The sequence below is a fragment of the Bactrocera tryoni genome, chromosome 2 (genome assembly GCF_016617805.1).
Source record: "Bactrocera tryoni isolate S06 chromosome 2, CSIRO_BtryS06_freeze2, whole genome shotgun sequence".
In the NCBI taxonomy this organism is placed as follows: Eukaryota; Metazoa; Arthropoda; class Insecta; order Diptera; family Tephritidae; genus Bactrocera; species Bactrocera tryoni.
In genome coordinates this window covers 31,280,143-31,292,915 of record NC_052500.1, presented here as the reverse complement: position 1 = coordinate 31,292,915, position 12,773 = coordinate 31,280,143, and the positions used below count along the sequence as shown (strand labels likewise).

Sequence of the window (12,773 nt, the reverse complement as noted above, 5' to 3'; positions counted from 1 at the left end):
GATACGCAGAATTGTTGGTGTTTAGTGGTTTGGCGGCGGTAAACATGGGAATTTTAAATGACTTCAGTGGAGCGCTGGAAAAGTGCGGAAAGCACGTACATACACTGCTACGAGCAAAAAAATAGTAACACTTTACTCGTGGTTTTGAAATTTTTGATTTATTCTTCAAAATCTATGTCTTGCCCTTCAAAGTAATCTAAGTAAGTAAGTAAGTAATCATGGTCAAATACACTTTTTCCAACGTTTAATGTCTTCAATCGACTGAAAACGGCTTTCCCGGAGCGGTCGTTTGAGTTTGATGAAAAGCCAGTAGTCACTTGAGATATTGGTTGAAAATTTGGCGAAAAATTGACGACTTATCAGTGCATTATGCGACGACGATACACTATTGAGGTGTAAAAACCAAAAGTTTTCGGCCCATAATTCCAGCCTCTTTTTACGGGCTTCGTGCAAACGACGCAAACCACCCAAATAGTATTCCTTTCAAAATTTGGCCGGTCCGAAGAAATTCGAAATACACTTCGATAATCGAAGTAAACTGTCAATATAAATTTGTTTACTGACCTGTCTTCACGTGTTTTTTCGGCTTCGACTCACCTTTGCCACAATTTTCGGTCAATCGATCGTTTGCTTTCTGGATATAAACATAGATCCAAGACTAATCGCCAGTAGTAATACGTTTCATAACAACCTGGTAGTCGAAAAACATTGTTTCACAGACGTTAACGCGACCTTGTTGTTCGGCAAAATTTACTGATTTCAGAAATAATCGTGCTTTAACTTTTATTAGGCCCAAATAATCTTTCAAAACAGTTTTCACTGACCCTTCCGATATTCCAACGATGCCAGTAAGATATCTGACTGCTAGTCGACGATTCTCAAGCACCAATTCCTTTATTTTATTGACGTGTTGATAACCATTTGATGCTGATGGCCGTCCTGGCCGTTCTGGACCCTGTTTGAACATTTTGTACCAATCAAAAGCAATTATCACCGAGGGCCTTTTCCAACATTCTGAACGTTTATGCACTAGAAATTTAATTCAACGTACATAATTTAATGAAACTTCTTTGTTGAATAATTTCAATCATCGTAAAAATCGCCGAAAGCACTTTATGTACTTCAGAAAGACAAGCATATACTAAACACTAATGATTACTTTTATGTGACATTGACATGACTAGATTTCGCTGACAGTCATTACCAACATGGAAAAAAGGATTTAGACGAATAAGTTTTAATTTAAATTAAAAAGTCCTACTCTTTTTTGCTGACAGTACTGATGATTATCGCTGAAATTTTATATGGTCACAAAAATTTTACATTATTAATAGAGAAAATTTTGAATAATTTCGGAAAAACATATTTATTTACGGTGGCAAATTCGAAAATAAAACACTCACTGTGAATTCCTGTGGCTTAAAAGAGGAGAATATTGCAAATATTTGTGAATTTATGAGTTGCAAAGCTCAATGAGCTTGGTGGTAGTTTAACCAAAAAAAAAAAAATCATTTGCGTTAAATTAGCAGAAATTTCAATATTCATGGTATTAGAAATTGGGCAGTAAGTGTGGTGATATTATTTTGCATTGAAATATAATATTAAAGGAGCTGTGAATCCTTAGCTTCAAGTTTATGGAAGTTATGTATATATCTGCGGTTATCTGTGTATTTTCCCTATATTTTTAATATACGTACCATTCGTATTATGAATTCTTGCTCTATCCACGGTAAAAATATAAAAACTAGAAATGTATGGTTTTATCTGTAGAAAAGTAGAAGAGCCAAAAATCTCTGTTATGGCTTATTTACTAAAATAATAAGCCCAAAGATTAACTCATAATTGCAAACTCCAAAATTTGGAACAGCACCGAAAAAATTTGTTTCTAAATCCTTAAATTTTTATAACCAAAAAATGTATTCATAATATTTTAATAAGTCGTATTTTATAACATCAAACTTTTTCGCTCGTGCATCTTGCATAAGTACTAAAACTCTTACATTTACGTTGAAGATGTTTTATAGTCTCCTTCTCCTCCACCTACTTACAGCTTCTACAGTAGTCGTTATATGGCGTTAGGATCTGCCATCCCTGCCTATTAGACAATGACGTGTTAGCACCACTGCTAGTATATTTTAAGATTCCTTTAAATTTGAATAGTCGGAATTGCCTCCCCTGTGGATAGGGTGCCCTGCGTGGAGGGGGAAGAATATACCCGTGGTAAGGCATGCCTGTCGTAAGAGGCGACTAAAATCCACGTGCACTGTGTCTGACATAGCATACCGCAAGACTTTTTTGACAAATCATTATAAAGCATTTGCGACAGCGACAAATGCAACCAGTAATTGAGCTTTTTGGGGACTCAACTGGTAGTAACAAAAGCTACAAGGTCTCACCAGAGACTTTAACCAGGTACCACGGGGAGCAGTTAGCCCTTGGGGGTAACTCCAATCTGCTCATTGGGTTTGGCCCTTTGTGGACATTCGTGGTGGCTGTGGTTTGAACATAAATGCAGGCAGGGCACTTTGTCCAATGTGGAATCGCATTGCGGCCGGGTGACCCAGAGTATGGCAGAGGTTTTAGGTCGGCCTCGTACCCGACCAAGGCGGCTATGGTGTCCCTATCCACCCGAACCAATTGGAACCAAGGTATAAGTGCAGAATACACTCATGCTTTGGTTCTCCAAGGTATGAGTGCTGAATGCATTTATGCTTTGGGGCGCTGATCAACGCATTGAATTGATCTACGTGCTTCTAGCAATAGAAAGCACCGTAGAGTTGGGCCTTCGCAGGCAAGTATTCACGTAAAATCGCAACGGACTCTGTCGGCATGTGTGGCCCTATATTCCATTCATTTTACGTTTTTATGTTTATTGAGCAAGTTAGATATTGATTTCACCGAGACTTAGCTATATATAGACATGTTTTTTTGCACTGTCAAGTTTATCTACTTCAAAGTTATCAGGAATATCAATTTCGAAATACGTGGTATTTGATAGAAACAAAAATGTGATAAATAACTTATACGGCCGCTTGTTACAGTCGACTAATAGAGACCATTCCCTCAGTTTAAGAGCGGACTTCACTGTCAGTTGCTCACAGAATGAGTCTGTGGACAGTAAATGTAAAATAAGGTTTAATGCTTATCTTGGTGTTGTTAGATATATTATAATCGGCCTTACAATTGCTGAGAGTCAATGAGCTACGTGAGGTATTAGTCTCCATTTGGGCACCGCCACTTTCTGTTACCGATAGCTGTTTTCTTTCTTCTAAATTTGGTTTCCGCGAACACTTCTTGTCTAAAATTAGTCCCATTGATCTCAAGTAAATGATGGGGGCATAACTTCTGTAATTTTGTGCTTTCTAATTTACAATACTAGCTGTGTTTGCATAAGGTTAGAAAGGATATTTGGAAATTTACCACTCACCGACAACATGTACTCTCCCTTTTTCTAAATCTGACAATATTTGAATCATTGTTAAGCGGTTAAAGCTTACTCAAATTTATTTTTTCATAATGAATCTTTATAAAACTTAGCCACTATGAATTTAAAATTTATATTCCAAATTAACTTCGAAGTCTATTTCCAAATCTGATTCAACTCTGACTTATGAAACAAACATTTTCGAGTTTTGCTTTTAAAATACTTATTGCGCTAAATATGTTTTCGTTTTTGCATTTGGATAAGGTAATGAGCGTAATGATATATCCTATCTTTATATTAAATTTTCCATTAGAAATAATTTTTCGTTGATATTTATTAGGGTGTTTTCTACTATTCATTTTTTTCAATCTCCTCATGAAATTTCCTTGAAAATACCCAAAAAAAAATTCCTCGAAAATTTGGGCCCTTAATATTAACATTAAGGACTGGAACAAGGCATGTAAAAATTTTCTATTGAAAATACACGACAATGGTGATCTTTTGTCTTTAAATTTCTATAGCTCAGAGGCATTTTATGGCATCGCTTTGACTTTAGACACATATTTCTCAGAATTGAACACTCTACAAAAGTGTTCATTGTGACAAAGTCGAAACTCACACCTGCGAGGTGTATGGGGCTCTAAACCTGATTTTTCCACGAAATTCGCATTTTTTGTATATATCTCGAAAATGACAGGAGCTATAAAAAAAATTTAAATGACAGAGACCCTAATGTTTTTATACCTTAAATCTTTATATTGATATTTTCCAATATATCAAAATACCAAACCCACTAAATTTCCAAAACTAAATTAAGTATGTAACTACCGAAGTGACGTAAGTATGTTTCTATCTATATACATATGTATAATAACAGGGCCTCATATAAAGCACATGAGCGAAACTAAAGCCTCATTTAGAGTATGGCGAAGGCACTTTGGCGAATGACCCTCGCATCAATATTGATGATGCAGAAACGGAAAACATAAAAACAAAAATTATTTGTTATGGGTCATATGTAGTCAATTGAACCAGTCAACTTTGTCAACAGAAACAACAAATAAATTTACCAAATGCCACAACAATAAAGATTGCCCCAGAGGTTCGCTTTCGAGCTTACAAGTAAACAACAAGTCCTCCGTCTGCCCTATTAACTTTATATGAAATGTTTACACACACACTTACATATTTAGAAGTTGTGTATTAGAGCAAAAGCTATGTGCCAGCCAACTAAGTGTAGGAGCACGCCACAGTGCGAAATGAGACAATCATTTAGGCGGCCACCTACACCAGAGCAGCTTATTATTCATACTTACATATGTATACACATCAATGTGAGACGAGGAAGGCACACTAAAGCTTGTGGTAGATGTTTTGGTAAAACATTTGTAATTGTCTACTCTCACCCTCAGATAAGATACGAGTATATCTATGTATGTGTGTTCACATATCATTGAAAGCACTGGCTTTGTTCGCAAGCAATAAGGTTAAATAAATTAGCTTAATTAAGTCAAATGAAAAATATTCCATTTTGAGTGATAGCCGTATGTAGATACATTCCTGTGTACGCATGTGTATATGTAGTATACGTATTATATTGTGTATAAATGCCATTTACTTCCAGCTGACAAAATTGCTTACCAGCATCTCAAAAGCACGAAATACACTTCTGATATCAAAAAATATTCTTCTTCCGCTTTGGCACTACAACCGTGACAACAGTAGTCTCTGTCCTCTGCGAGGTCACGCCAGTTGTACCAAGTACGGCCAGTCCCCTATGCACTTAGTGCTTCCATTGGATGCGTGGGTGCCCTTCCTTGCTTCCGTTATCCTAGGGTATTGAATTAAAGGAGCTTTTCATTGGAGCATCATCTTCCATGCATACGACATGACCTAAACCCAACGAACGCCCTGGGCCCGCTCACAAAGTAGCAACTTTTCACACAAATGATATGCTTGCCAAGACATGAAAAATCCTTGCGTGTGGCCTCCAAGTACTTTGTCTTGCCCTTGTTTACCAGAAGGTCTACCTCTTTTGCCTCTTTCTTTATACTGAAAAAACTACGTTGACTGATCTGTTGTAACAGCTTACGATGTCAATGTCATCTGCGTACACAAGTGGCTTGTAGTTGAACTTTTAGAGCAGACTATGTCACTATGGTTCAACGTCGCGTATCACTTATTTCAGTATTATATTGAAATCTGCTTCGAGAGAGAATTACCCCATCTAACTCATATATCAGTGACAGCCTCGGAGAGGTTCATTCCGATTTTGACAAAGCTGATGGTTGTGCTCATAGTCATTCTGCGTAACCGTATAGGTTTCACAGAGATATCAAATTTAGACGTGGCTGTACATCAAAAATGGCTTGCTGGATCAAAAGCGTGGAGCGAGTTTCTTTACCATGATCTTATTCCACAAAATAAAATTACTTTCAGTATTTATAGGGTTTTATGAAATTTTACTCATAGACATCGCGTAGAGAAAGGACATTGTAAGAAGAGTTATGTTATAGATAGCTTATCGTGTTAACTTTTTGAAGTTTATTAGTGGATGGTGCTAGACCTCAAGACCTTGACGAGCGGTGTATAGCGCTATCGTTGTCAACTAGACAAGCGGTACGTCACCCATTGCATTAAACATTTCACAGACGAAAATATGGAATCTAGTCGCTATTGCTATTAGCTGTTCTACTGTTCTGGTAGGTATTTTAATTACGAGTAATTTTTTTTTAAATTATGAGTTTATTTCACATATCTGGACAGTAATCTTATATTTAGTTGTCAGAACTTTCCCTTTTACTAGTTGAAATTTCGGTTCATATTTGCTATAAAGTTTATTACAAAATTATTTAAATGCAGGGTATATATGTATATGTATATATGTTCATAGATATACCGAATTGTTTGTCTGCACAAGCGACATTGAAGTGAATACAATTCCATTTCTTTCGTTGGCATTGCGATCGAGGTTTTGAGGTCACGATTGCTTTTCAAAAAGTAGCTTAAGTGTGGCGGCATGCGAGTACACTGAAGCGTAAAGCTTTGAGAGTGCGATAGAAATATATTTGAGTGAGTTATATTGTATGCAATTATTTGGGGTATAACAATCATAAGAAAGATATTGTAGCTACTTTCAGGGCTATTAATAAAAACCACAAAGTGGCTGTATGGAACTTATCTTCGGTTTAATTGTAGAAAGACATTGAATCTGGAGCTTAAAATCGATGGTCGGCTTGGTATGTTTTTCATGGGAATATCTTATGTGTCTTTTAAACAATTGCATGTTAATAATTTATAAATATTATACAAAATTCTATTGCATCTGAATATAACTTCACGCACATTCCTTTTAATATTATTCCCGTTTTAATATACCGTGCATACGAATCTTATTTCGTGTATAATATAGGCTCGTATAATCCATTATAATAAATGAGCACGCATATATTTAGACGCTCTTGAGTGCTACTCATATGTCATGCGTTGTCTGCCTATGAGTACTCTCCACCGCTTTTATTAACATTGATGAAGGCTTTACAAAGGCATTGAAGATTCCTTGTTCAAATATATTATAACAAAAGAAGAATGCGTAAAATAAAAAAAAATTACTAAAAGTAATAAAAAGTATGAGCGCCAATAAAAGATAAGAGAGGTGAGTAAGTGAAATGTGGTCAGTTGAGTACGAAATACACAAAAACAAAATGAAGCCGAATATGTGAAACATTTCTGTTGGTTTTATACCGATTGTATACATATGTAAATACAAGCGTTTAACAAAGAACTTATATTAGCAGCGAAATTCTCGATTTTTGATTCGGTGCTTGCTCTACAGCAAGCTTGCAATTCAAACCGTGTCTACATGATATTTCTTTTCCCATGTTTGCAACGTGGTAGTTTTTGATATTTTTTTATTAAGCAAGTATGTAAAGTTATATATCAAGTCATCTGAGCATTCATACGATTTTATACAGGTGTTGCTCATACGACATGGTGTACTATTTGAATACAGTACAGGAATTCCTTACAATTACAGCGAGTTTTGGTTAATCGTCCTTAGTTCACTGTATAACAACAAAATATGTGGTATTTCCCAAAGGCCTTAAGATTAGAAATTATAAAAATTTGGCTCACTATAAACCGTTCTAGTATCTATCTGTCTATTTGTGCAGAATTGACTCTGGAATCTGATATTGGTATACATAAGTATAATAACATGACAAATATTTAAATAAAGACCTTAAGTATGATATTTTAATGAAACTAGATGTTTTAATGAAACTAGATGTGTTCCGTATTTTGGTATGGTCCAAAAAATATATGATATTGGTTGACTGATCAGAATGGGAGTCATGTTGCCTATTTCAGCTCATATTGACCGTTGGCCACCCGGGTGGTGCAGGTTGCACAGTCGAGGAGGCTAAGGTCGAAGTAGTGTGTTGGCAATTTGAGGCCACGTTACTTGTGGTCCACTCTCTATGCAGGTCTGAGCAGGTCTTAAGATGGCTCCATCCATTGCATGTGTTACACCTGACCAAGGTGGAATTCGGATGGCGCCTTTTGGCGCAAACGGAACAGAGAAATTTCTCCGGGCCCGGGATGGACTCAATGCCAGCACGAGTCAGGAGCGTACGGAGTAACGTTGCGGCAAGACGTTGCTTCAGTGACGACAAACTTAAACTAAGACTTACCGATCTAAACGGAGTAAGATCTTCGAAATAACAGCCCTTGGCCGTACAAAATCCGGGTTAGTTGCGGTGCGTAGAACCGGTTGTTGGGGGAATTTATACACAGCTTCGTTTTGGATATTGTTGCTGGTTAAACTCTTACGTATTCAAAATAGACCCTGATATATGCAATATATGTCCAGCGTGCAAAGAGTCTCCGCATGACACTGGCCACCTCTTTGCATGCTTTACCAACTCCACTCATATGACACCCCTCTCCCCTTGGTCCGACCCCGTCGAAACAGTTCGTTTCTTGGGCCTTCCGTAAGACGACGTCGACGACAACTTAGTTAATCCTTACCATCTTAACGGGGATTAGGCATCCGTTAAAACAACAAACAAGAACAACTAGGCATTTTATATGTATTAAGTATTTATGGTTTTTAATGGACTAGATTAGAACAAACATAGGGAGGAAGTTGTAAGGGAAGGTAAACACACAATTTTATCAAAACGACTTAATTTGTTTGCGAATTATGAAATGCTCGTCTACAAAAACTGTTTGGTTCTTGTTAATATACATATATTTATTTATATTTAAAACAAGAAAAAACGTTAACTTCGGTTGCACCGAAGCTAAATACCCTTCACAGGTGCACTTTTGTTAGTAACTGTGTGTTCAGTTTGTATGGAAGCTATATGCTATAGTCAACCGATGTGATCAATTTCTTCGGAGATTACATAGTTGCTTTAGGAAATAATATATACCAAATTTCGTAAATATATCTTGCCAAATGTGAAAGTTGTCCGCACAAGAACTTGATTCCGATCGTTCAATTTGTATAGCAGCTATATGCTATAGTCAACTGATCTGAACATTTTCTTCGGAGACTACATTGTTGCTTTAGAAAATAATGTATACCAAATTTCGTGAATATATCTTGTCAAATGTGAAAGTTTTCCATACAAGCATTTGATTCCGATCGTTCAGTTTGTATGGCAGCTATATGTTATAGTGGTCCGATATCGGCCGTTCCGACAAATGAGCAGCTTCTTGAAAAGAAAATGACCTTTGCAAAATTTCAAAAGGATATCTTAAAAACTGAGGGACTAGTTCGTATATATACAGACAGACAGACGGACGAACAGACAGGCGGACATGGCTAAATCGATTCAGCTCGACATACTGATCATTTATATATATACTTTATAGGGTCTCCGACGATTCCTTCTGGGTGTTACAAACTTCATTACAAGCTTAATATACCCTGTTCAGGGTATAAAAAGTCTGTATCTATCAGTACCCAAAATTGCATATGTACCATATAATTTTTACATAAACTTCAAAATAGTCTCACAAATTTTAATCTATGATTGCGAAAATGGGTCAAAGTGTCTTAAACATGAGTGCATTTATTCAAGCAAAAAATTTACATCCATTCTAAGTCACTTAACACAATTCTTTACGACTTTTTAAATGCATAACAAGTTCCGATTTAAAACTCTGTGATACATACACCAACACTTCCTTCCGTACGAGCATATAACAACGTCTGCAACTTGTTGTTGAAGCAGTCAGCTGATATTACGGTCTGATGGTATTTCCTGCTATTGATTGCCTATTGCCTGCCAAAGTGATTAAATCGATCATAAATTTAACGCAATTTCCAATCACTTTTAATGCAGTTAAATGATGTTTTATGACTGCTACCAGTGGTGAACTGCATGCGTCGTGTGGTAAATATGTTGCCCATCACCATGAAGCACTCACGCACACACTTCGCAGCACAAATGCATTAATAAACATGGTGCTCGTAAGCACTGTCGGTTGTGCTCACACACTGCGAGCCACTCAATTCATGCAGCAATTGAGATATGTTCTGTTGATAGCAATATCTTGCATTACAACACTTTCACGCGCACATAAAAGTCTTGATGCGTGTACAGCTGGAAGTGTTTGTAATTCCATTTTATGAATTGATGAATTGACATGCAACCCAGATATGGGTTATGAGTAATACTAGGTGAACTTTTGAAGGATTCAAGATATATGTATGTATAGGTATGGAATTCATCATAAGATTCAATTTTTATTAATGACAAAAAGATTTCTAATACATTATATTTCGAAGAAAATCTGTAAGTTTTAGACTTTTCAACCTTAAAATTTATCGGCTAATAAAAACATGTCCAACGAAGCAGAAAATAATATTACTCGTACACTATTAAAGGTGCATAGTACGTAAGTCTTTATTTTTACGAAAATATGCAGTAAAAATCCCAATCTTCGGGCTAATATCAAACTAAACTTTAAAGGTCTGTTTTTATTATATACTAAAAACCATACAATTACATTTCGACATTCTAATAAACGACCTTTAATATACTAGGAAGCACTGTACATCATATTATATTATCTAACAAAGTAAGAATTCCAGTAAGAACACTTTTTCTTTTATTGCAGATTTTTTCAAAGCAAACCTGCAAAAGTGGTAAGTAAATTTTAAATCTCATGTCAACTTATATCTAAAGAAATTTTGAGAAATTAACCTATACAGAATAACATCACGCGGTAATTAGGTTTCAACGTAAAGCTTAAACTCAACCTCCGCCGTTTCACTCAATTCATTGAAAATCACAATATACTTACATACGTTGCTTAATATTGCATGTGCACATATGTGCTAGAATTGCTTTAATAAATTTTAAGGCTTTAAATTGTTCGGTCACTGTGTTTTGATCGCCTCTACAGTTAGGTCGTTAGCCTGCAATCATTTGAAGAAATAAATAAAGAAAATGTCGAAACTTAGGAATTAAAATAAAATTTATTATGCTTGAAAGTTACTTAAGAATAAATAATAAAATAAAGGAAATTCTGTAAAGTGTTTACTAAACCCGCTTAAAATTATATACGTATATAATCATACCTATTCAACGCTTGATGTTTAGATGGAACATTAACCGAACTCAAGTCAATCGCTCAAATATTGGTTTTACACAAAAGAACACTAGAGTTGGGACAACAGAGCGTATAAGTAATTAAATATTAAGTATATTAAATTAGTTAAATCGAAGATGACCAGTGTTGGGACTGTGTGGCGTATAAGTAACGTTAGAAGACTGATATTTTAGCATGTCTTGCAAATAGATTCCTGCTATTATTATGAGTTAATAATTTCCCTATTCATAGTAAAAGGCACCACAATGTTCTTACACCGTACAGGAAACATATATAAATTATCAGCGTTAGCATCCGTAACGATTTAATCATGCCCGTCTGTATATACAAGTACGTGAACTTTTCCTTCAGATTTCGAGTTATTGATCTAAAATTTTGCAAAACAAACTCTTGTAAAGAAAAACTTTTTATTTAAAAAATCTTTCTACGAAATTTGGTGGAAATTATTATCCAAGGCATCGCTACAATTTTCGAAAAAAAAATTTCATATTGGACTGCTATAGCATATAGCTGCCATACGTATATAACCGACCAATCAATCTCAAGCTTTTGTTTGGACAATTCGTTTATTTGTAAAGATATTTTCATGAAATTTAGCAGAGATTCTTATTAGGTAGCACTAAAATCTCCCAAAAAATTGTTCGGATCCGACTGCTAAAGCTTACAGCTGCCATTTAAAATTAGCAATCAAAGTCAGGAAGAGATTTTTTTACCTTTGTTTTGCTAATTATATTAGCCGAATTTAAAGTTTTTTTGTTTTCATTATGGGCTCGTCTCAGTGTGACCCTCCGAAAACTGATTGATTTCCATGAATTATTTTTAATGTTGAAATTAACTAATCGATCCGGGTTTTTTAATAAATTAAAACATTCTTGAAGAATACAAAATTATTTTTCTTGTATGTTCATTTTTGGTTGTACAAGTATAATAGTTAAATAAATAATTGAAATTACGCGTAAAAAAAGATCCAGTACGATGTTCACGATTGCCGCTAAATAAATTGGATCTAAAATAAAAATTTCAAAAATATTATTAAACTGTAGGAAAGTTGCTATCGCGCTATGGAGAGTTTTTTTCTGAAATTTAAAAAAATGGCAGCTGTTTGAACATAATATATCGAATTTGGTTACTTTTTTCGAAAGTTTCTCGTTGAAAAAAATAGGAAGCTTCCAGCCCGCTATGGAATGGCGTTAAAATTTGTTCTCTCTAAATTGGCTATCTTCAAAACTCTTCCTTTGGAAGTGGAAACCGTTTTGAAAAACACCATTCTGGAAAAAACGCGTTTAACCCTGTAGTTTATTACCCAATATGTTCAGCGCTCACGATATGTCATTGTCAAAAAAAAATTAATAAGCTAGCTTTCAAAGAATTTACGGTGTGAATTCAAGCTATTTAACGGTACATATTGTTATAAAATATGTTCTGAGGATAATAAATATAAAGCAGCGCTGATTTTTAAAAGGATTTTAATGTTCTTGAATGCTCTCAATTTTTTTTAGGTAAGAGTCGCATATTTATTATTATTTATATTATAATATTTATTAATTTGATATTTTGTCTTCTTCTTTATGTAGAAAAACGACAAATTCTCAAATTTTAGCTTTACATTGCTAAAACATGAAAAGAGGCAATTCACAAAAATTTTAAGAGTCGAGAATGAAAGCCGTATAGCAGTCTTAAAAGAAACTGATTATGTGGAGTTCATGAAAATAAAAATCGGCAG

General features: G+C 35.1%; 1 protein-coding gene across 2 annotated transcripts in view; it reads left to right on the top strand.

Moving 5' to 3' along the window:
- LOC120768428 (putative neural-cadherin 2) overlaps window positions 1–12,773 on the top strand; it is a 572,777-nt gene that overhangs the window by 310,448 nt on the left and 249,556 nt on the right. For both annotated transcript variants that reach the window (XM_040095110.1, XM_040095108.1), the window contains exon 3: window positions 10,556–10,583. The gene's annotated coding sequence lies outside the window, so the exon portion shown is untranslated. The remainder of the gene's footprint in view (window positions 1–10,555; window positions 10,584–12,773) is intronic.